The sequence below is a fragment of the Protopterus annectens genome, chromosome 14.part0, assembly GCF_019279795.1.
Source record: "Protopterus annectens isolate FY-2018-M chromosome 14.part0, PAN1.0, whole genome shotgun sequence".
In the NCBI taxonomy this organism is placed as follows: Eukaryota; Metazoa; Chordata; order Ceratodontiformes; family Protopteridae; genus Protopterus; species Protopterus annectens.
The window spans coordinates 42,126,564-42,150,818 of NC_056748.1; the positions used below are offsets into that span (position 1 = coordinate 42,126,564).

The window sequence follows — 24,255 nt, forward strand, 5'->3', positions numbered from 1 at the left end:
TTCTGCTGTTGCTGCTGGTTCGAAAGGGAAGTGTTAACTCTTCCAGCACAAAGTTAAGGTCCCATGTAGGCAAAGGTGGCTTCCTTGGAGGCTTTACATTTTTAATTCCTCTCAGAAACTGCCAGAGTAGAGGATGAGAGAAGACTGGAGGATCCGTGTTGTATTCTGCTGAAATTGCTGATGCATGAATCTTAATGGAGGAGTAAGACAGGCCATTGTGGAAAAGTTCTGCTAAATATTCCAGGATGTTAGCTATGTTTGCCAATGATACATTTTCTCCTTTTGCTGCACTCCAAATGAGGTATCTTTTCCATTTGGCTGAATAAGTCTTCCTTGTGGAGGGTCTGCGAGCCTCCAGGATAATGTCTTTAACCCTCTGAGATAAATCTGGGTTATTTTGTTTTATGTAATATTCCAAGCAGCTAGCTGCAGTGTTTTCAAGTTTGGATGTAGGATCCTGAAGTTGTTCTGTGTTAGCAGTAAAGGAACTAAAGGTAGAGGCCATACGTGTGTCCGAGACATACTCCTGAGTAGCGGATAACCATGCTGCCTCGGCCAGTCTGGAGCTATCAGGATGATCCTTGGGTGATCTTCTTTGATCTTCAGTAGCACTTTGTGCATCAAAGGAAGAGGTGGGAATGCATATGCTGTCAGGTTTTCCCAACTGAAGGATAGGGAGTTCACCTTCCAAGCAAGTGGGTGGTATGTCCTTGTGCAGAATTTCCTCACTTGGTGGTTGTGTGGGGATGCGAACAGGTCTATTTCTGGTAGTCCCCATCTCTTTGTAATGGATTTGAAGATGTCTGGATGCAGCATCCATTCGTGGGCATCCGTGGTAGTTCTGCTTAAGGTGTCTGCTAGTATATTTTCTTTTCCTGGCACAAATATGGCCTGGAGCTGAATGTTGAGGTTCAGGGCCACATTCCACAGGTCCATTGCCATCCGGCATAGAGGATATGAGTGTGTGCCTCCTTGTTTGTTGATATACCACATGACTGTGGTGTTGTCCGTCCTTATCAGCAAATGACCCTGTTGAAGAAACGGTCTGAATGTCTGAATTGCCTGTTTCACTGCCAGCATCTCTTTTTGATTTGTGTAGGTTCAGCTGGTCTTGTGTCCATAGGCCTTGTATGCACTTGTCCACCATGTGTGCCCCCCAGCCCAGGTCTGAGGCATCCGTGGTGATTGTCTGGCTTGGGCGAGGTTTGTGGAAAGGCAGTTCTCTGTTCAACTGACAGGCCTGAGCCCACCACAGGAATTCTTGCTTCAGGCATGGAATTATTGGAATCTGGGCTTCTAGACTGTGCTTGTGTTGAGACCATATATTCCTTAGGTACCATTGCAACTTCCTCATATGCAGCCTGGCATGTGGAATCAATATTATGCAGGATGCCATGTAACCCAGGGCTTGCAGGACTTTCCTTGCTGAAAGCTGGTTCTGTGTCGTTAATGCCATGAAATAGAGTGGTAGTTGCTTTTGCTTTTCTGCTGTGAGAAATGCCATCTGATTTGAAGTGTCCAGTTCTGCACCCAAGAATGTTATCCTTTGGGATGGTACCAGTCTTGACTTTTTCATGTTGACTGTGTATCCCAGGGCTTGCAGTAGTTGTATAACCTTTTCCAAATCTTTTGTTAATTTGGTCTTGTTGTCCGCTTGTATTAGACAGTCGTCCAGGTATGTCCGCTTGTATTAGGCAGTCGTCCAGGTATGGATAAATCTGAATTCCCTGAAGCCTGCAATGAGCAATTACTGATGCCAGGCATTTCGTGAATACTCTGGGCGCAGTAGATAAGCCAAAAGGCAATGCTGAGAATTGATAATGCTCTGATCCTGCAAGAAATCTGAGGTATCTTCTGCAATCTGGTCGTATAGGGACGTGCAGGTATGCCTCCTTGAGATCTAGAGTCACCAGCCAATTGCCCAGCATGGGAAGAAGTTGCTGTAGTGTCAGCATTTTGAATTTTGGAACAATGAGATATGTGTTCAGAGCGGACAGGTCGAGAATAGGCCTCCATTGATTTTCTTTCCTTGGTACCAGGAAAAGTCTGGAGTAAAATCCTTGTCCTTGTTCCATAGGCGGTACCTTTTCTATAGCTCTCATCCTTAGTAAGTGGTTGATTTGTCCTAGAGCGTTTGCTTTTTGGTTTGGTGGTAGGTTTGGCAGCCCTCTCTTTTTTGGTAGAGTGTGGAAGTGAAACCTGTAGCCTTTGTCTATTGTCTGTAAAATCCATTTGTCTCTTGTAATGTAATGCCAGTTTATGGAAAATAAGGCTAGCTTTCCGCCTAAGGGTGCTTCCAGTTGTTCCCTGGTAGGCGGTATCAGAGTCAAGTCATTGTGTCTGTCCTGTGGAAGTGGTAGTAGCTGGATCTGTGGCAGTACTTCTCTGGTTGTTAGGCTGCCACTGACGTCCCCTGTAGGCACCTCTGGATTGACCTCTGCCTCTTGGGTGCCTATTTCTGCCTCTCTGTGCTCTGGAGGTGTCTGGAAAGGACCAATTCTTCGAAGGCCAATTTCTACTAAACCTCGGAGGCTGGACCTGTAAGAAATCCTTGACTGTTTGGACAGATTTTGCTTTTTCTTCCACTTTCTTTAGCACTTGCTGTGCAGGGGAGCCAAACAAACTCCATGGGAGAATCTAGGAGCTTTGACTTTACATGGTCTGGTAAGGATTGCTCTTTTAACCATGCATGCATGCCTTCTGATCACTGTTCCAGTCATAGCTGATCTAAAGGAAGCCTCCAGTGCATCATAGCCGCATTTCAAGGAATGATTACTGACCTGCTGAGTGTTATGTACCAAATCCTGAAGGGACTTACGGTCTATAGGTTCAGGAGAGGACAGTTTTTTATTAAGCTGGTCTAACAAAAATTCCTGATACTGAATCATGTGGAATTGACAGTTTAAGGCCCTAGCCGAAAGAGTAGCAGAAGTATAAACTTTTTTACCCCATCTCTCTAATGCTCTAGATTCTCTTTCTGAGGGGAGGGGGTTTTTGGCAGAGGCAGCTGCTACAGCTTTGGGGCCCTTTGAAATGGTTTCAGGATCTGCAATAGGAGCCTTATACAGGTGATAAGGAGTGTCCGGGACCCTGTAATATCGGTCGGGCTTAGCAGGGGCCGGGGGAAGAGAGTCAGGGGCAGTACAGGCATCATTAAATGCATCATCCACAACTGTTAGTACTGGAGGAATGGCTAAAGGCCTATGCTGTGGTAAACGTAAAAAGGTCCTTAGCCTTTTCCTTGAATCTGAAAAATCCTGGCCCTGCCATTGAAATTGTTCTCTCATAGCATGTAAGATTTCCCCAAAAGAAAATTCCTCAGGAGGAGAGGCAGAAGGAATGGAATCTTCTGCATCAGAATCCTCATATGGAGAATAAGGGCCTTCTGGAGGATTTGAGTTTTCTGAATCAGAGGAATAGTCTGTAGAAACTGGATCCGGGGGCTCTGCTCTAGGCCTCTTCTCTGGAGGGGGTTGAGAGGCCCTGTCTGGGTGAGGTTGAGATCCCCTGATCAAAGAAATGAGATCCTCAGCCAGGCTGAGCTTTTGGGAACTAGAGGTAGGCCTGTGTGAGGGGGTTTTAGCAGGCAAGGCCTTAGAAGATTTAGCTGCTTTAGCCCTAGAAAAAGCCTTGATAGACATAGATGCAGGTGGCCTAGCAGCTCCACGTGCAGGAGTAGATATGTCTAAAGGAATAGTATCTGATAAATCCTGGGTTCCTGCTACAGCAGGAGAAATTTCAGTAGCAGATTCAGCCATGCTGTGCGAGGCCTCGGCTGTCGGAGGAATGCTTTCGGTCGAAGGGAGAACCGAGGACTCTGTTTCAGCCGAAACAGAGACACTCGCGGTTGGCTTAACCGTGGTTTTGGCCGAAACTGCGGACCGCGGGTGTCGGTCCTTTTCCTTACGCTTTTTAGCTAATTGTGAAGTCGGAGTCTCCGACAGCATTTTATAAGCAAAAGCGGGACCAAAAAACTCCTCTGCAAACTCCGACTGACATCTAAGTGTCCGTCGGTTGAAGGAGGCACAGGCTAGACAAGCTGATACGTCGTGGTCTGGGCCTAAGCAAGGAAGGCAGTAAGAGTGGAAATCCTTAGGAGGTATTTGTTTCCCACAAGTTAAACAATTATTTACTTTTTCTGACATCGGCTGAGGCAAGAAAGAGTCCCCAACGGGGTACTTAGCTTTTTAGAAGTCTTCGGTAGTAGAAATCTCTGGATCTGACCGACCGGCACTTGCGAACAGCTTCTGCTTCGGGCACCGCACGGCAAGAAAGATGGAGGAAAATGGCATCGGCTGATGCCTTTATACCCAATTCACAGCAGCTATGATGTCGGGTGAAGTGCGACATCAGCGAGGCCAAACCCAGACTTTGGAATCCGGCCGACCGAAGGGCTGCCTGAGGCAGGACAACCCATATGTTAGGACTGCAGATGCATCCTTGAAGGACATCATTGATAAGCTGACTGGGTTAGTGTTTAATAGAGCTCATTCCAATAGGGTAGGTGGCAAACTTTCCTGAAAAACATCACTAAAGAGTAAAGCTGGGTGCTAAATGTTAGCATTATACTGTTTGGGAACATGATCACCCCTCCATTTAGCACATAAACACTCCCCTTAAAAGAGGCACTGCAGTTAGATACCTAGACATGTTCATGGACAGTGAACTCCAAGTTGCATCAGCTGTAGATAAGAAATCCCTAGCCAGTCTAATTATTAAAGGAATGCCCTCCACCTTATTAGATCTCACCTTTTGTCCTAATAAAACCCTTAACTTAAAACTAGATGCATGTACATTAAACATGTAATTAAAAAGTATTAGGTTTCCTTACTGAAAAAAAGTTTGGTATGTGCTCCTATTCTACACAGAATGCCTAAACGATCACTAGTCTCAGTTACGGGCTTTGCCAGGTCAGATTTGTCTGGCTGACAAGGCAGTGAGTGACCCTGAGCTGAATAACCTTTGACCCATTTGTGAAAATACAAATGTCAGCCCTGGGGACAAGTCTATACAAAAGACAAACAGAACCTGCTAATGAGACATCTTCCAATGGTCCTCTACTTCTTGGATATGCTTCCACTACATAACTACTTTGCCATCTTTAAATGTGATTTACATGATTGGATGAGTAACCATAAAGTCAACTGAAGTCAAGCCCACAAGTCCCTTATGGTCAAAAAGTCATAAGTAACTATCATTCAACCATACCCAAGTATACAGCTGTATGAAATTATGTTTCTCCAAGCTCATGCATAAACAAAATACAAAACACATAGCAAGTGTACAAGCCAACCGAAGGCACAGAAGCTTCAAAAACAGAGCACAATTCCAAGGATTACAGCAATCGCTCCTGAACACTGCCATCATCTTCCCCATCACCAGCAAATCCAACGCCCAGTCCTTCCTTCTGACCTTCCATCAAATGCCTATAGACTCTCAAATGCTGCCTGCAAGCCCAAATGACCACTCCTCCACCAGCATCCAAGTCCCAATCCTCTGACCTTCCATTGGACATCGCAGACCCTCAACCACCGCTACCTTCAGGCCCAACTGCAACAAGAGACTCTTCAATTTCCACCAGCCATACCATCACCAATCCATATTCCAACCTATCAGCAGCATCCCAAATCCAGTCTGGTTACCTCAGATGGAAAACGAAAAAAAGTCCCTTTAAAATCGCACTGGCAGACAAGGTTACAAACCTCAGCTTCCCACATTCTGTATCAGCCAACTCTTCACTGAAGGCCCCAACTGCCATATGTTCATGTTCCAAGTTTCAAACATGGACATCACAGACACCACCTCCGCAAATGGAGTTTATAGACAGGGATAGTAAGGGAACTGCTGTGACCTCCCAGTAAGGTTTTAAATTAAATTAGTTGCCTAGTGTGAACCTGTTAAACTATACACAGTTTTTTTTTTTTTTTTTTTTTTAAAGCAACAGAGTAAATTAGAAAAATGTTGTACAAGCAACACCAAGAATGCTTACGTAAAGTTCTCTCTGGCCTAGGGGTTAGAAAGTAGGAGTATTATAACCACTAGTTCTCAAATTTGCAATTTTGCCTTGACTCAGTCTTGTTACTGTTTTTGGTTGCAAATATTAAATTTGAAATAGATTCCTGGTGTCCCAATTCTATTTTTGTGAAGGTTGTTTTGCCAATTGCAAAGTCAGCTGGGGGGTGAGCTACATAGTAAGGGGGATACTGTTTCCCTAAAACTTTTGATTGCAGTGGAAGATGGTGTAAGCTGAGCATTTTGAATATTAAGGCACTTGGGATGAGAGCAAGGGCAGGATTCTGAAAACCACCGCACAAGCAGGGATCACAGTGCATTATGAGGGACTGATTCAAAGACTGCTACACAATGACAGTGCTGTGAAGTGTCCAGCATACAATACCATGGCAATCTCTCTAAAGAGATCCACATGCAAATATGGCAGCCAAAGGGCATTGATAATGCAAATTAATAGTGCACTTCGCAAAAGCCTTTCAGATGGCATCAGAATAGCTGGTTAGAGGAATTCAAAGACAAGCTCTACGTACCATTTGGGAGTGACGCGATTAAAATGTACACCATCTTTTGATGGTGCTTCACCCATTGAGGCCTATGGCAGGAACAAGGTTAATACCATCTCAGGAAAATATAAAGCTGTGTAAGTGGGGCATGCTTGGGGAGGTCTATCCCATGTGTGTGGGTGTAGTTTTGTGTGCATGCTCATGCATGTTTGTAGGCATCTGTGCAACAGCATTGCATGAGTTGCCAAGGAACACTTGCATGATTAAATTCTACCTATGTTGTGTTCCATTCAGAGACTTGCTGATAAGTTGCCAATTGTATTGCTCCATCTGGTTGTTTCAGGTCTCTGAATCACTGTTGCAGTAGCACTACTAAAACTCCCTAGTGACATACTAACAGCAGTACAGCGATTTGAATTCTCTTGTGGCTTCATCAGTAACAGACAGCCAGTGCTGTGCTACAGGGCAAATGATATTTTGTTGATGCTGGTTTTAAAGGAGCTTGGTATTCTTGCTGGAATGCAAAGCAATAATTTGGATTTCATAGTCCAACACTGGGAAAAGCACATTTATCTAATCGTAGTCTATTAGCAGGGAAAGTTTTTTTACATTTAAATCTCACAAACAAGTCAATTAAAACAAAGTGGGGTCAATATTTACTAGGCATCTTTGGTTGGTTTTAGGGGTTATACTGTAAAATTTGCATTTATGCTTCAGCTATTTTGTTGACGACCAGGGTCTCCTAAGGCATACTTTTCCTTTGCAAGTCCAGGAAGACAATTTACTAAAAAGTACTTGCATAAAAAAATTCTTTAAAAAATTAGTTTTCATCTTCAACTTAACTGGATTAGATTTCTAAAATGTAGCAAACTAAATACAGGGGTGGATTGTGCTTAAGGTATTTCATACTTAGTACGATGGAGAAGGATAGCATGTCACTATGGAGTTGTATTAAAGCACGGTGAGAAATCTGCAAGCTAAAATCAATTAAAACGAAATGGGTATTACCTGTACTGATTGGCTAGACAGAGGGACAGAGCTGGGAAAGATGTGCAGCAAGTAAGGGTGATAAAGGATAGTGAGGGAAAGGTACTCGAGAGGAGAGAGTGTGTTGAGTAGATGGAAAGAGTATTTTGAGAGGCTGATGAATGAAGAGAATGAGAGAGAGAAGGTTGGATGATGTGGGGATAGTCAATCAGGAAGTGAAACAGATTAGCAAGGAGGAAGTAAGGACAGCTATGAAGAGGATGAAGAATGGAAAGGCTGTTGGCCCAGATGACATACCAATGGAAGCATGGAGGTGCTTAGGAGAAATGGCAGTGGAATTTTTGACTAGATTGTTTAATGAAATTTTGGAAAGTCAGAGGATGCCTGAGTGGAGAAAGTGTTTTGGTACCTAAGAATAAGGGTGATGTGCACAGCTGCAGTAACTACAGAGGGATAAAATTGATCAGTCACAGCTTGAAGTTATGGGAGAGAGTAGTAGAAGCTAGGTTAAGAAGGGAGGTGATTAGTGATCAGCTGTATGGTTTCATGCCAGGAAAGAGCACTACAGATGCAATGTTTGCTCTGAGAGTGTTATTGGAGAAATACAGAGAAGGTCAGAAGGAGTTGCATTATGTCTTCGTAGACTTGGAGAAAGCATATGACAGGGTGCCTAGAGAAGAGTTGTGGTATTGTATGAGGAAGTCGGGAGTGGCAGAGATGTAATAGTGGTACAGGATATGTACGAGGGTAGTTTGACAGTGGTGAGGACTGTAGTGGGAGTGACAGATCTGTTTAAGATGGAGGTGGAATTACATCAAGGATCAGCTCAGAGTCCTTTCTTATTTGCAGTGGTGGACAGGTTGACAGATGAGATCAGACAGGAGGCCCCATGGACTATGATGTTTGCAGATGACATTGTGATCTGTAGTGAGAGTAGGAATCAGGTTGAGGAGACTCTGGAGAGGTAGAGATATGCTCTAGAGAGCAGAGGAATGAAGGTCAGCAGGGCCAAGACAGAACATATGTGTGTAAATGAGAGGGAGGGTAGAGGAATGGTGAGGATGCAGGGAGTAGAGTTGGTAAAGGTGGACGAGTTTAAGTACTTGGGATCTACAGTTCAGAGTAATGGTGAATGTGGAAGAGAGGTGAAGAAGAGTACAGGCAGGGTGGAATAGGTGGAATAGGTGGAGAAGAGAGTGTGTCAGGAGTGATTTGTGACAGACTGGTACCAGTAAGAGTGAAAGAGAAGGTCTACAAGAGGGTAGTGAGACCAGCTATGTTATATGGGTTGGAGACAGTGGTATTGACAAAAAGGCAGGAGTCAGAGCTGGATGTGGCAGAGTTAAAGATGTTAAGATTTGCACTCTGTGCAACTAGGATGGATAGGATTAGTAATCAGTATATTAGAGAGTCAGCTCATGTTGGACAGTTTGGAGACAAAGCAAGAGATATGACATTGCGTTGGTTTGGACATGTGCCGAGGAGGGATGATGGGTATATTGGGAAAAAGATGTAAAGGATGGAGCTGCCAGGTAAGAGGAAAAGAAGAAGGCCTAAGATAAGGTTTATGGACGTGGTGACAGAGGACATACAGGCGGTTGGTGTGACAGAGCAAGATACAGAGGATAGGAAGAAATGGAAAGATGATCCGCTGTGGCGACCCCTAACAGGAAAAGCCGAAAGATGATGAGTATTACTGTCAGACTGCTTTGAAAAAGGAAAAGCAGAATATTTAATGAAAGATAAGTTGGATAAATCTGTTAACCAGTTAATATTGTCCATCAAAAATAAATTAATTTGTGGATGAGTGAAGAGGAACAGAACACTATTCCCCCATTATAGGGCTATATGAATGCTATCAAAGGTAAATTGACCAACAAAGGAAGCTTGTCCATGTTACGGAAGTATTTTGATACAAAATTCTGGACTTTTTAGATAGTGGATTAAGTGACTCAAATGGTAAGAATAAAACTTAAGTCAGTTTATAGTAGAAAGTTTTTATGTGGAAATCTATACATAGAATGTTACTCCCTAGAAAATCTCCAAGCTTAGTAAAATTACTTCAATGTGTTGATGTATTAAATATGCAAAAAATGATGGACACGTTTATGGATTGTGAAAAATTAAATGCATGTTGGAAAGTAGTAAGTAGGTTTAAGGGATTATGGTCTGATAATTGGCCAACTAGATAAATACTAATGAATGGCTTTTGCAGATAAAGACGTGGAACAAAATATTTGAGTGTTGGCATTTGCTAGAAAACTTATTACAAAAAATTGGGAATCAAACTCTGTTCTTACAAACTGTTAAATTTAACAGCAATACTATAAAACTGAGAAATAAGTGATAATAAGATCTATAAATCATGCTAAGAGATTTCACACTGAGCTAATCAGAGGGGCACTGAACAAAACTTATCTGTGATGTAGAACATTAAGTAACCTGTTTTTGCTTATTTTACTAGTTGTTTATTCTAGATATGTATAGCACTTGTCTACTGCATAGTTTATAGCTATAAAATACAGTAAAAAGTATCTGCACAGTTGTACTAAAATGGCTGCCTCACAGGGCCTGAAACAAAGTTTTTACTGTCAACACTGTAAATCTTTTGTAGTTAGTTTCACTGTGTGCAAGGTATTGACTGGAAATTTTCTCCATTTCTTAAACATCTGTTTGTTCTGATTTCCTGCCAAGGAGTGCATCATACAACTGATTTAAGTTTCCCACCCCCCTTCCTATTGGTTTCTTTGCAGTTGCCCACCCCTACTGTAAATTTGATCTGGAACACTCCTCCCAGTCTAGTGTCATTAGCTCATTCTACCTAATACAGAGAACATTTGAGAAGACCAACCCACTTAGTTTCTTAACCCTGAATTATCTTCTGCTCCTCCTTTCTCCCTTTCCACTTTACTAAAAAAAATTTGCTAGAATCTCCCTGTGTTCTTGACTGAGTGTGGTTCTCAGCTGGTAACTATATTTTTTGGCACTTGTTCAGAGGTCAATAAAACAATTGAATTCAGTTCAGAATGCATTTTGAAAAAAAATGCATTTATTTAAACCATATTTGCTCTAATACTGCTACACACAAGTGTGCTAGCTTGCACCACACTTTAGTGCTGTTTTAGCTACTTTTCTGTAAAAAAAATTCTAAGCTCGTTTCCTACCTTTCCTGTAGCTAGTCTAATCCAGATACAGATTTGCTGTATCCAGGACTGTTTGTAAACCTCAGAGCCCTCCAAGCCTTTCTGTGCTGGAGGGAAGCCTTCTAGCTCAGTGAGAATGGTAAGCACTGGGTAGCCTATCTACCACAAGTTGAGTGATTTCTGGCCCAGAAATTTTAGTTTATTGGCAGTTTGGGCAGTTTTTCCATCTCTCAACTTTCTAGTTTAAAAAGCTCACATTTGCACTCATTTCTCACCTTTCCTGTAACTAGTCTAGTCCAGATACAGATTGCTGTATCCAGGACCAAGCTTCTGAGCGGTGGCAACGTCTGCTCTTCAATTTTTCTTAGATCTGCTAGTTCTCTCCACTCCTGCACCTTTACTAGCTTAGTCTAGCACTATACCAGACTTCTTGTAGAAATTACTGAAGCACACAAGTGCTACCAACACTAATGTTCTACAAGGAAACTGATCCAGTACTTATTAATGCCCACCCCTCCAGGCATGTCTAAACATCAGTTCCCTGTGCTTTTTCCTATTAACCTGGTGAACTTGGGCATCCTGAAGCAATGGAGCAACTGCCTCATGTACACCAAAGACACTCTCCACTTACCTCCCAACACTCAGACTTGGAAGAGATGCATTTGTATATCCAAACCGGAAGCCACACACTCTCCAGCCAAGTCCAGAATAGCTGATCAAGAGAAGGTCAACACTTGCACCACACCACAGGGAACACAGCCCTCCAGAACACACCAGCACTGCCTTCACAAAAACACAAACCATACACCCACCTTTGCGGAGGCTCTAAAAAAGCTACTCAAACAGCAGAGATCTCCAAGGAAGGAACACACTACCACAACACTAATCACAAGCCAACTCTCGTAAACAGAGTGCCACTCAATCAAAGCCCTTAAGGCAAAACAGCATGCCTAACACTAGTCATAGGTGACTACAACCAAAGCCCTTAAGGCAAAACAGCATGCCCAACACACTAGTCATAGGTGACTACAACCAAAGCCCTTAAGGCAAAACAGCATGCCCAACACACTAGTCATAGGTGACTAGACAGTGAGGCACACTGATGTCCCACTCACTAGGTTGAATAAGGAGAAAACACTCCGCTGCCTGTCAGGAGCCAGCATCCACCACAATGCACACTCCAGTCCCTCAACAGGTACAAATATGACTGTCCTTGTACATGTCCTGAGAAGTACCTCCCTGGATTACATGGAGGAGCTAAGTATGTAGCCCAGGCGGGTATGACCCTAGCTCTGAGTAGCATTCCTACCATCACCCAGAATGATATCACAGTACAAGGAGAAAATGAATAACTGGCTAAGTTTCTGGTGTCATTCTAAAGGGATCCAGTAAAGGGATCCAGTACCTGTCTGCCTGAGGTGACATGATTGACTGACCTAGATGCGTTTGAAAGAGATGGCCTGCAACAGTCACCCCTGGGCTTCTGGATACTGGCCAAGGCTCTTGCCACCCCTATAGTGCCTTTTATAGTCTGTATTCCAAAGACCAAATTACCACTGTAATGGCTACAAACAAATGCAATCTGAGGGTCATGCTGCTCAATGCTAGAAGTCTAAATCTCAAAATGCCCTCACTCTAAAGCACTCCTTAAAATGGAGAACAGACATTTGTGCTGTAACAGAGACCTGGTTCAAGCCAGCAGAAAGCACTCCTGCACTACCAGGCTACAACTCCTTCCACAACTTTTGGCCCCAGAAATTGGACTGAAGCTCCAAAGCCAGTGGCATTTCCATATTCAAAGGATGCACACCTCCAGACTGGTAGCCCAATACAATGCATCCAAGACACCTCAGGTGTGGCCAACATTGGTAAGACCGCAATTCAGGTCATAGCCTGCTATGACTCACACTCCATGTTCCCAAGCACCCTGGAGAATATTAGGGTACAACCTAGCACTCCCATACTGGGCATCTTCAACTACCCCTCCATTAACTGAGAAAACTCCTCATGTACCAACACTTCCCCAACATTTCCTGGAATTCATTAATTCCAATGCCCTGGACCAGCCTGTTCTTACCCTCACTAGAGGTAGCAACATTAAACTTCTTACCAAACCCTTTCTCTAACCTTAGCCCACAAACCAGTCGCACTGCATGCAGTTGCATATTCATTTTTCTGCACATGCCCACACTGTACAAACTCAGCCATATTAGATTCTGCACATGCCCACACTATACAAACCTCAGCCACATTAGATTCTGCACATGCCCACACTATACAAACCTCAGCCATATTAGATTTCCTCAAATGTGAATTCAGTCATTTGTATGCTCTACTGTACTCAATCTTTTATTATATACTTGCATTCTATATTTTGAATTAACAGTGGAGATCGATATGCTTTTAAGTGGGTATAAGCTTGGATTTATGGGCAGGCAATTCGAAAAGCTTTACCATTATCAACGTCTCATGGGGTAGCACACATTTGAGATTATAGGACTGAGGGTTTCCCTACATTTTCATCCATCTCTCCTTGAGGCTCCATATAAAATTATTCCTTCACATTACATAGTTTTTGTTCCTTTTCCATTTCTTTCATATTTAAATTTCCATAATCTTATTCTTAGTCACATGTATTCACTGCTTTTTATTCTTTTGAACACTCCATTCCTTTTTCTCCTCTCATTTTACTGAAAATAAATTCAGTAAAGCCACATGTACCAGTAGGTTAAGCAATTCTAGCCTTTTCTCATCTTGCACACCATCGATCTGGCATCCTTTTCATTCATTCCTCAACACATGGTCTCTGATCTGACCTTTGATCAGACTGAATCTTTTTAGATTCTTGGATCCGACTAACACCTTCCTTTGTCCTTAATGCCCTTTACTTGCTAGATTACTCCAGATAATGTTTGTCACACTAATGATTTGGTCACTATTACATTCTTTAAAGTCTAGAGTGCTTTGTTGGGTTTTGAGTAAAAACTAGAATTTAATTTTTATTTACCATTCTTGCCTTCGTCCCTTTACTCTTCTAAACCATGTACGTAACCTTTTGTACCACTGTTGGTACTAGGCCTTATTTCTAAACCATGTACGTAACCTTTTGTACCACTGTTGGTACTAGGCCTTATTTCTAAACCATGTACGTAACCTTTTGTACCACTGTTGGTACTAGGCCTTATTTCTAAACCATGTACGTAACCTTTTGTACCACTGTTGGTACTAGGCCTTATTTCTAAACCATGTACGTAACCTTTTGTACCACTGTTGGTACTAGGCCTTATTTCTAAACCATGTACGTAACCTTTTGTACCACTGTTGGTACTAGGCCTTATTTCTATACCATGTACATAACCTTTTGTACCACTGTTGGTACTAGGCCTTATTTCTATACCATGTACATAACCTTTTGTACCACTGTTGGTACTAGGCCTTATTTCTAAACCATGTACGTAACCTTTTGTACCACTGTTGGTACTAGGCCTTATTTCTAAACCATGTACATAACCTTTTGTACCACTGTTGGTACTAGGCCTTATTTCTATACCATGTACATAACCTTTTGTACCACTGTTGGTACTAGGCCTTATTTCTATACCATGTACATAACCTTTTGTACCACTGTTGGTACTAGGCCTTATTTCTATACCATGTACATAACCTTTTGTACCACTGTTGGTACTAGGCCTTATTTCTATACCATGTACATAACCTTTTGTACCACTGTTGGTACTAGGCCTTATTTCTATACCATGTACATAACCTTTTGTACCACTGTTGGTACTAGGCCTTATTTCTATACCATGTACATAACCTTTTGTACCACTGTTGGTACTAGGCCTTATTTCTATACCATGTACATAACCTTTTGTACCACTGTTGGTACTAGGCCTTATTTCTATACCATGTACATAACCTTTTGTACCACTGTTGGTACTAGGCCTTATTTCTATACCTTTTAGATATTCTACCTTTTTTTGGGGAAAATCTTTATATAGTGTAGTCCTCTCTTCCATTGTTTTCTATTTGGCTAGAGGTGGAGTACAGTTTGGTCATTGGTATGGCTGACAAACCTACTGGCTTTAAGTAAACTTCCTGTGGGCAAAAGATACCAAATTCAGATGCCCACAGGGAATGCATATTGTTTAGGCCTGTCTCGTTTGCAAGTGTCTGAGATCGGTGTGTTTTAACTACTGCAATTAGTAACAGGTGGAATAAGTTGGTCCTGGTCCTTAAGGGTCTTTTGCCAGCTGCTTCCTCCATTGCTTCTACTTCTGGGGCTCAAACTGCCATGAAAAAGCAAAGGTCTTCGGAGCAGAGGGAGCACAGGAAGCACTCCACTACAAAGTCTCCTGCACTTGCTCAGAGTTCAGAGCCGCCCTTTAAAAGTTTCAGATCAGACAAATTCTGTGGCAAAGTCTCTGCAGATCTGGAGCCCTAGATTTTTTCCAGAACCTGCGTCTCCTAGACTTGGGTCTCCCATTTTACAGGAGACTCCTAGGAAGTAGCCCTGCCCTCCCTCCACAACTTCCTCACTCAAGTCTTCCCGTAGTCTGAGGCAAATGTGGATAGCAGGAAATTTACAAAAAAAAAAAAAGCAAAATGGCTAGTGAATCCAAAGAATATTTACTGCATAAAACCAATACAAACTCTCTCGTGCATAGACAGCCTTCAAGGAGTAAAAAATTAAATTACACCATCACTCAACACAATAAAAGCACCAGACCCATCCCATTAAGCAATTGAAATTTAAATTCAAACTAAGCTTCCAATTGTAATCTACATTCAGACCAGCAGGTGGCAGGATACCTTATTTCAGAATAAACAGTCCCTGGGTTAAGGACGCGATCAGGTTTAGTCTGTCCAAGTCAAATTTGTATACAAGTTGAAACACATACATATGGTTCTTATTAAAATGTCCCTTCGGTCAAATATTTTACCTCAGTCTAGTATTTCACTTTTCCTGGCATAAAAAACACTTCCAAATAAAAATCATAAACATACTGTATTCTGTAGCTATACTACCTTACTTATGAGCTATACTTTCTATCAGCATAACTGGTTTAAGGTGTCTTATTAAATGCAGTGCTTTGGAGGACTAATCACACAGTGACCCATACCACTCAACCGTACAGATTCTCAGAATGTCCAGATTTTTGCCTTTTTTGGTCCATTTTTCATAAATGTTTGTCTAGCAAATTAGTGGCAAATTAGAAACAGGAGTTTCAGAATTAACACCCTTCAGAAAACTCCTACTACAAAACCTATCCCAATATAAAACCTATGTCTGTAAGAGCAATATTTTAAAATTAACCCTACTTTGGGACCTTTGTCCCAATTTATGGCCTTGTCCAGATTTCTTGCTCCAAGAGGTTGAGAGGTATCACACAACCTACTTATTCCATAACTAACCCCCCTCCCCTTATGCAACCACCCACCTCTTAGGGGATCACTTCCTCGCTGTCTAATTCTCTGTCACTTCCCCATTCATACCTGCATTCACTCACATTGCTTGCACTCCTGATCTCTCACAGATTTGGGTAACTTTTTTTTTTTTTTTTATTTCCGACATTGCAGCAGCCTGTATAATATCGGAGTTGTCTGTATGTCGGATGTCTGTAACCCAGGACTGCCTGTACAGAAGTTTACTTTTAATGTCTAAACTATCATACACAGCTACTTTTTCCAAAATAGTACCCCTTAATTTCTCTGGATCACTATTATGATGCATTTTAAAAAGTGGCCAAAGGGCGCTTGAGCTTAGCATTTTTTATAACCATGACATTCTTGTAATCTTAGCTTGAAGGCCTTCTTACTTTCCCCTATATTTAAGTTTGATGACAAGGGAAGTCCACTGTGCCATAAAGAGCCCATTTTCAGTGGAGGCCCGGGGAGAAAGGCTCCAAGATGTAGCTAATTACATGTTACAAAACAAGAGAAATATTTCAATAGAAGCACTTTGCATTTACAGAATAGAACAGATCTCTAGTACGTTAAACAATTAGACATATGGTTGTTAGCCCTTTGCAGGTTAGGTTAAACAAATCACATTGGTGCGTAAATACCTTCAGTTTTGCAATGATGTCTTCCATTTAGTACAAAAATTAAAATATTAATTTTAATCAAAACATCTTACAATGTACTTTCAACTTGAACAAATTACCACATGCAAAAGTACCCATATTCCCTCAAGTATTATATGGTATAATAAACCTATGAAAAAGAATCTTTAACACTACATCCCCTTTTAAATGATACCATAGAGGTATGAAAAAGTTTAGAAAATTTAATATCTAACAAAAAGCCCAATAAAATGTGAATATATTTAGTGAACAAGCGATTGTAATTACTAAAATATACTTTCTTACAAGTAGCCATTTCATTAATAGTTAACCTATTTCTGCCTTCATTTATCATCCTGTCCATTCTTTGTTCCATCTACACATGACCTATTTACTGACCTTTCCACCCTTTGTCATGCCCCTCTCCAAAAACATATTAATCTTATGTACTTCCATCTGCCAATCTTTATCATTGCATAGCCTATGAATACATAAAACTTCCCCACAGGAAGTGCTTCAAGTAAATGCGGGTGATGGCAGCTATGTCCATCTAAAAAAATGACCACCACCCTAAAAACTGTGGACTTAAACCCTCTAATTGGACATCCAGAAACGCCAGTTTTCCCATACTGAAGTCCACCAAATTTAAGATAATTATCCTCTAAATTCTGTATAAAATTTTTAAACTAAATTCATAACCCCCCTTATACACAAATTGATGAATCTAATATTTTAATACATTTTTGCATAAATCCTGTCTATACATATATTCTACTTCAAATAAATCCACAAGTTGGCATACATGGGGCAAAAGATGCCCCCATGGCCATTCTCTAAATTTTGAGTTTAACAAAGTAATTTATGTATTAAACAAAAGTGAACCTGTTTTTGTATACAAGCTATTGGACTATCGCCCCAAAAATATTTTAAAGCCTCAATTCCAAAATTGTGTTGAATACTAGTATAGGCTTTTTACATCCACTATGATCCAGTACATTAGAAAAATTTTGATTTACAATGGGGCTAATCAAAGAGGGTAATTTCACAACAGAGGGCAGCAAATATTTATGAAGCAACAAACCTATAGTGTGTAAATTATTGCACGCATAAAGCAATGGGAAGTTCAGGAGGGTTATATAAATCTTTGAATCTTCAGTAGGCAATAGTGTGGCCAATAAGCAACCTTCACTGCTAAACTTTCAATTTTTTGATAAGTAACCCAACCTATGCACCTTAACTTAAGTACAGTTCACCTTAACTTAAGTACAGTTACTACATACACAATCATGCAAATGGTCATAACACATTTAGAAATAGTGTATAATGCATTACCACAATCTTACTGGCTGCACTGGAGTAAGGGAACCCCAGTAGAGGCTACGGTCGTGGCAGCAGCCACCAAAGAGGAACTAGCTGTCCACCCTTCTAACAGTTTAGGGCATTTAACAGATTTGGAAAGCATGTTTATGCTTTGTGACCTTTGCTTTGCAGTTGCTCAACTATCTGGCACATTTTTACTAGGTTACAGATGGACTATCAAGGAACTCTTGTCTACCCCAGGGTCCATATGGGCAGGAAGAAAGCTTACTCCTCCCAACTGGCCATCCTACAGACCATAACGCATCCATAAGGTTAATCTCATGCTGCTGAAGGCTCCTCATGGGCTGCTGGTTCAGCCATAAGGAGACATGCCCGGATGAGACCGATTTTGCAGAGCCCTTTCAAAGATGATTTAATGCTCCCACTAATGGATCTTCCCAGTTTGGGCCAACAGTTAAGAGACATTCCCTCAGTGAGAAAGATGGAAAGACCTTGTCTGCTGTTGGAGCCAGTTTCTCTATCCCACAAAGACTTCTCTCAAGGAATCAGTATAGTGGTAGGATGTGGTTACAAAAATGGAGAACCTTTTTAGAACTTGCATAGGAATTTTCTCCCAGAGATAGACAGGAAATAATGGAACACGCCATCCTCACAGCAAAGGGAGTCCTAGAAGCAAAGGTCTTTAGATTCTTAGACCTTTTCAGTGCTCCTGAAAAGTTGACAGTTCTCTGGAGGCAGCCAGGGTACACTTTTCCTTGCACCTAAATACCTCGACAGCCATCACATGATTTTTGGGTGCAAAGTATATTCAGAAGACACTTCATTCCCTTTTCACAAAACCCCTCACAAAAGTAGCGTCTCCCCAGTGATCCACCCCAGAGGGAGTTAGCAGCATTAGAAATACAAAAGCTGCTAGAAGAGAGGCAAAGGGGTCCCACCAGACTAAGCAAGATTCAGAACTTAAGATTCTTTTTAGTGCCAAAGAAAGCCGGGGACCTGAAACCTACTCTAGATATCAGTTTAATAAATTGAACTCCAAGTTCCAGATGGTCATGGTTCAGTCCATTCTGCCTCTACAAGTTCCAGATGGTCATGGTTCAGTCCATTCTGCCTCTACAGGACAACTGTATGTGCTCTAAAAATCTTCAAGATGCATGTCATCACATCAAAACAGGCCCACTCGAAGATATCTCCTATTTTGGCTGGGAGCCAGTCATCAGTTGAGGGCACTTCCCCTTGGTGCCACAGTGTGTTCACCAAATACATGGCAGTGGTAGCAGCTCATCTCAGGAATGCACAGATTCAGCATTTGCTTATTTTGATAACCCAACTTCAACCAGTTCACCTCTTAAGAGTTGATAGGAGATTGCCTGGACAGACCCATTTGCATTTTTTCCTCAGAACAGAATTCCTTGATATTACATGTCAGATTCTCGACCATCCCAAACCTCATGCAAGATGGATTTGTAAGGACTCCAACTTGATGGCTGCAGCAATCACCCTATTACCCATGGCTCCCTCTCGACCATCCCAAACCTTGTGCAAGATGGATTTGTAAGGCCTTCAACTTGATGGCTGCAGCAATCACCCTATTATCCATGGCTCGCTTTCACATGAGAATTCTCCTTACTGATCTATGGGTGCAATGGTTGATGCTTCAACTTCAATTATAGCATCCTAAGATTTTGCAGGTTTGCAAGGATTCTCTGCTTTGGTGGATCCAGTCCAACAAGTTCCATCAATGATATCCATTTATCTTTTCTCCCCCAAAGGCCATGGACATTTCCCAGTTGGTGTGGGGGGGCATTTCTTGGGATGGACTGTTCAGGGTATGTGGTCAGCAGAAGAGACCAATTTGCCTATCAATGTCTTAAGAGATAAGAGCTGTATTAGTGTTGCAGGCCTTTCAGAGCTCTCTCTCTAGGCAGGATTGCTATCCAGGCAATGTGTCAGTGGTTTGGTACATCTAACGGGGGAAAATCAGATCGTATCCCCCTTTGCCAAGAAGCAATGAGAGTCTGGTAGTGGGCAATCTCCCACTGCTTTCTGGTAGCTATGCACATTCTGGGGAAATCCAGCAGACAAGCTCAGCAGATCCATCCTGATGCTGCACGAGTGGTCTCAATCCTGTATTGATGGAAATTTTTCTTCACTGGGGGTCAACCTTGCTGCAAACTTTGCCTCTCTCCTCAACAAGTGCAGCAGGTTCTTTTCCCTAGTCCCCCCTCATGTGGGGTCATGGATGCTTTAGTCCAGTTTTGATCCACTGTTATCTTATGCTTATCCTCCCCTTCCCTCAATACCCAAATTTCTACAAAAAGGACAATGTTTAAAGATCAAGGTAATCTTCATTGCTCCCTTCTGTCCTCAGAAGATGTGGTTCCCATTCCTATGGTCTTCATTATCTGTCTGCCTTAGACACTGGGCCCCAGTCCAGATATATCATAGCACCCATTCAGAATGATTCATCTGGACATTCAAGGCCTCAAAAGTTAAGAACACGGTTTGTCCAACTCAAAATGATGGCTAGACAGTCTCGGCTTTCCTCTCCAGTTGGTCTGAATTTGGCCTCTTCTCAAAATCTTCCACCAGGAAGACTTGCAAGAGGAAATGGAAATATTTTCATATTGGGCAGAACAAAACGCTGGATCCCTTTACAACCCCAATTCCTGCAGGATTAGATTTGGCCTCAATTTGAGGAGGGTGTTAATTTCACCACCGTAAAAGTCAAGCTTGCAGCCCTCTCCAATTACCACAGAGGACACAATGCCTTCCTCCTAGTTTCTTCTAAAATTTGCAAGGCTTTTCCAAAGGGTCCCCTTCTGTTAGACCTCCCAGTAAGAGACTACTCCAACCTGGGATCTTAATATTCGCTTACACACTCAATCCTCCTTTGAACTTTCTGCTAACTTGGACCTAGAATTTCTTGGAAAAATTACTTTGTTGCCATTGCATCAACAAGGAGAGTTTCGGAACTGCAAGCACTCTACCAAACTGTCTTATTTCGTTTCACAAAGACAGTGACCTTATGTACAAACCCTTCTTTCCAAAAGTTGTTTGAGTCAAACATGAATCAAGTAATCAATTTACCAGTCTTTCCAAAATTTGACAATAAGGTAGAATACATGCTACATCTTTTAGATGTGCATAGACGTCATTTTTGCCTCCATAGAACAGATTCCAAAAAAGTAAGTTTCCTTTGATAAAAGGAAATTGGAAAAAGATATCTAAAGTTACCATAGCTAAAATGCATAACAAATTGCATTTCCTTTGCATATTCTCCAAGATGATTGTCCTTGCCTAATCTCCAAAGGCTCATTTGACTAGATCCATGACTATATCCACTTTTCCAGCCAGACATTCAATTGATTACATTTGTGCTGTGGCCACTTGGCCCACTCCACATACTTTTATTGCTTATTACAAGTTGATCATATCCAGTAAGAGGGCTGCTTTCGGCTCTGCAGTTCTCTGGAATATCTTTCCATAAGGCCCCCCCCCCCAAGACCATCAAGCTGGGGACTGTCCTAAACATTGAGGAATGAAAACAGATGTTAAAATTTATGTACTCGCCATAACTATGCATCTGTGTTATCCATTTTCATTCAACTTTCCGACCTCCTTTCCCCAGTACAGTTCCTGTGGGGGAGACCAGATGAGGTATATGGGAACCATTGTTCCCTGTTTGAGCCCCTACGCTGGCTGTTTTCTATTTCTTAGTAATAATTAAACTAAGAAATAGAAAATGAAGTGTTTATGCCTTCAGGCATATTTAACAGCCGCAAACTATCTGAGGTAATTTGGCAAGTAAGGGGCATTATGGGTAAAGGTATGCGCTCAAGAGTCTGATCCAAGAATCAGAAGAAACTGGCAGAGTTGTACTTCGAGGAATGAAAATGAACAAGACAGATGCAGAACTACGATTAGCACAATTTAATCTTGTTCTCCATATTAGTGAAAAACCTGTAAAGATGCTCTTCTATACAACATTTGCATACCCCCCAATTACAGAACTCCAGTTTAAAAGCCTAAATTCTCCACAGCCCTTTATTTTGTCCCATTGCTCCAGTTTTCAGAAAAGCTATCCTTAACTACATATTTTGCCTCCATTAGCCATTCCCTATTTTTGCAACTATAGTTTAGAGCCAAAAACTATCATTTACACAAGACAAAGGCATCCTATGCTCATGCCAAGGCATTTAGTCTCAATATATATCATCCATTCATTGCTTACATACATAAATAATGCAATAAAAATGCTCATAGGGAATCCTTGCCCGACACCTCATTAGTCAGGATTCACTTTAGCCCATTAATATCATAGCTGTATTTTCAGGCATTCCACAATAGTTAATGCTACAAGCTTGCAAAATCCTCCAGCACTATGTTCAAGACTTGCATCTGCCACAGTGTTTCATTTGGTCCATATTTTAATAGCAACGCTTTTGGATTTTGCCTGCTTTTAAAGTTAATACATTTAGCGGTTTGGGAAAGTAATTGATCTCTAGCTCCTTAGATACCTTATTTCCATAGGAAATTTTAGTACCCTGTTCAGCTTTCCCTTTCTCTCATCTTCTCATTCAAAAAAATGAAGATAATTTTGTCTTTACAAGTCTTAAAAGAAAACTGATTGGCTCCATCCAGCCCGGTAACTGCTTGTTTACTTCGACATAAGATACCTCCTTTCTAACTTTCAAATAACAATATTGTTTAAATCCCTTCAACTTTACTTATTCATCTATTCTTCACCCAACATCTGTATTACTAAAATTCAGAAGGGATTAAACTTGTACTTTTACCTTTTCATCTTCCTTGACAGAACATTACAACCAGTATTTACACACACTTCATATATTCTCTACACCATGATCACTTTTTACACCATGAACCTTTTTATGCTTTTACGTAAAATATTATATTCAAAAATTTTTTTTAAATATTTTAAAATATTCAAAATATTCATAATACTTAAATTATATATATTTATACCTATATTTATCTTCATTTCTATCATTCTTTTACGTCATTTTAGTATTTTTAAGTAATATTTGACACAGTTTCATGAACCTTTAACAAAGGAACAACTCTGAGTTTTAAACAAAGTGTGACTATCATTTCAGGTATTCTTGCATGTTAATTCACTTCAATTGATTTAAATTGTTTCATCAAAATTTTAAACTGTTTAATTGAATTATTGAATGGGAAAAGTTTCTGGGTACACACACATATAAAGCTCTTTGTAGTAGTGGGATTTTATCTGATGAAGTTTGCCTACCTGCAGATGAAAGCGCTCTGTGTTTAACTGGATCTGTTGTTTTTTTACTTCATTAAAGGAATTGGCTCCAACCAGTGGAACAGTGATTTATTCTACAGTCATCTACTTTTTAACTTTCAAATAATGTTTGCCTTGGTCATTCCTTATTCTCTATACATTTGTCTCTAGACTATAGGACACGTGCTTGTATAATGGTTCATTCTGGTCTTTCCATATGGGATGCTGTTATTTTCCATCTGCATATATATTTTTATAACTTGCCCACCATTCCTTCCATGTTTCAGAGAAAAGCCTCACTAGAAGATGATCCTTGCATAACTGTACTATTCCTTGTTTCAGTACTCTAGTTATTTTACCAGCTAGCTTGGTAATACCCTTACAAATCTCTCCCTAGTCAGCATTACCACATGTGAAAAACCTATTACTTCTCTAATTTCATCCGTCAAATTAAGACTATATTTCTGTCCTCAGATATAAAATGGGCTTTCTTTCCCTCGTCATAAAAGCTCACACTAATACTACATGCCGCTTCACATCTTGTGCAACTTTTCCAAGTTCAAAGTCTTCTGCTAGCATTACATTCATTCACCATTATACACATTTTCATTGTAAATGCATGTACCCGAATAATGCATGCCACAGATACCCTTCCAACCTTCACCATAATACAAACTCCCTGCAGTGTATAATCCAGGCTCTAAATTTCACAAGCGTATTCTTCCATATTTTCTATTTGCACCTGCTTCCACTGATCTCCATCTACTTTGATAGCCAGCAACAATATAACAGTTTAAGTCATGCTTTCAGAGTAAATCCATTCGACCTGTTTGTACTCCAATTCATCCTATATGCTTCAGACTGATATCACTCTACTGATAATGTCTGGTACTGGTTAAACTTACCTTCTCATGTACAGTAGAGTTGATTATCCAAACTAATTGGGACCTAGG

At 41.1% G+C, this 24,255-nt stretch overlaps 1 protein-coding gene across 2 annotated transcripts in view; it reads right to left on the minus strand.

The window, feature by feature from the left end:
* Positions 1 to 24,255, minus strand: part of LOC122788855 (annexin A5-like) — a 379,122-nt gene that overhangs the window by 115,657 nt on the left and 239,210 nt on the right. The gene's annotated exons all lie outside the window — the stretch shown is intronic.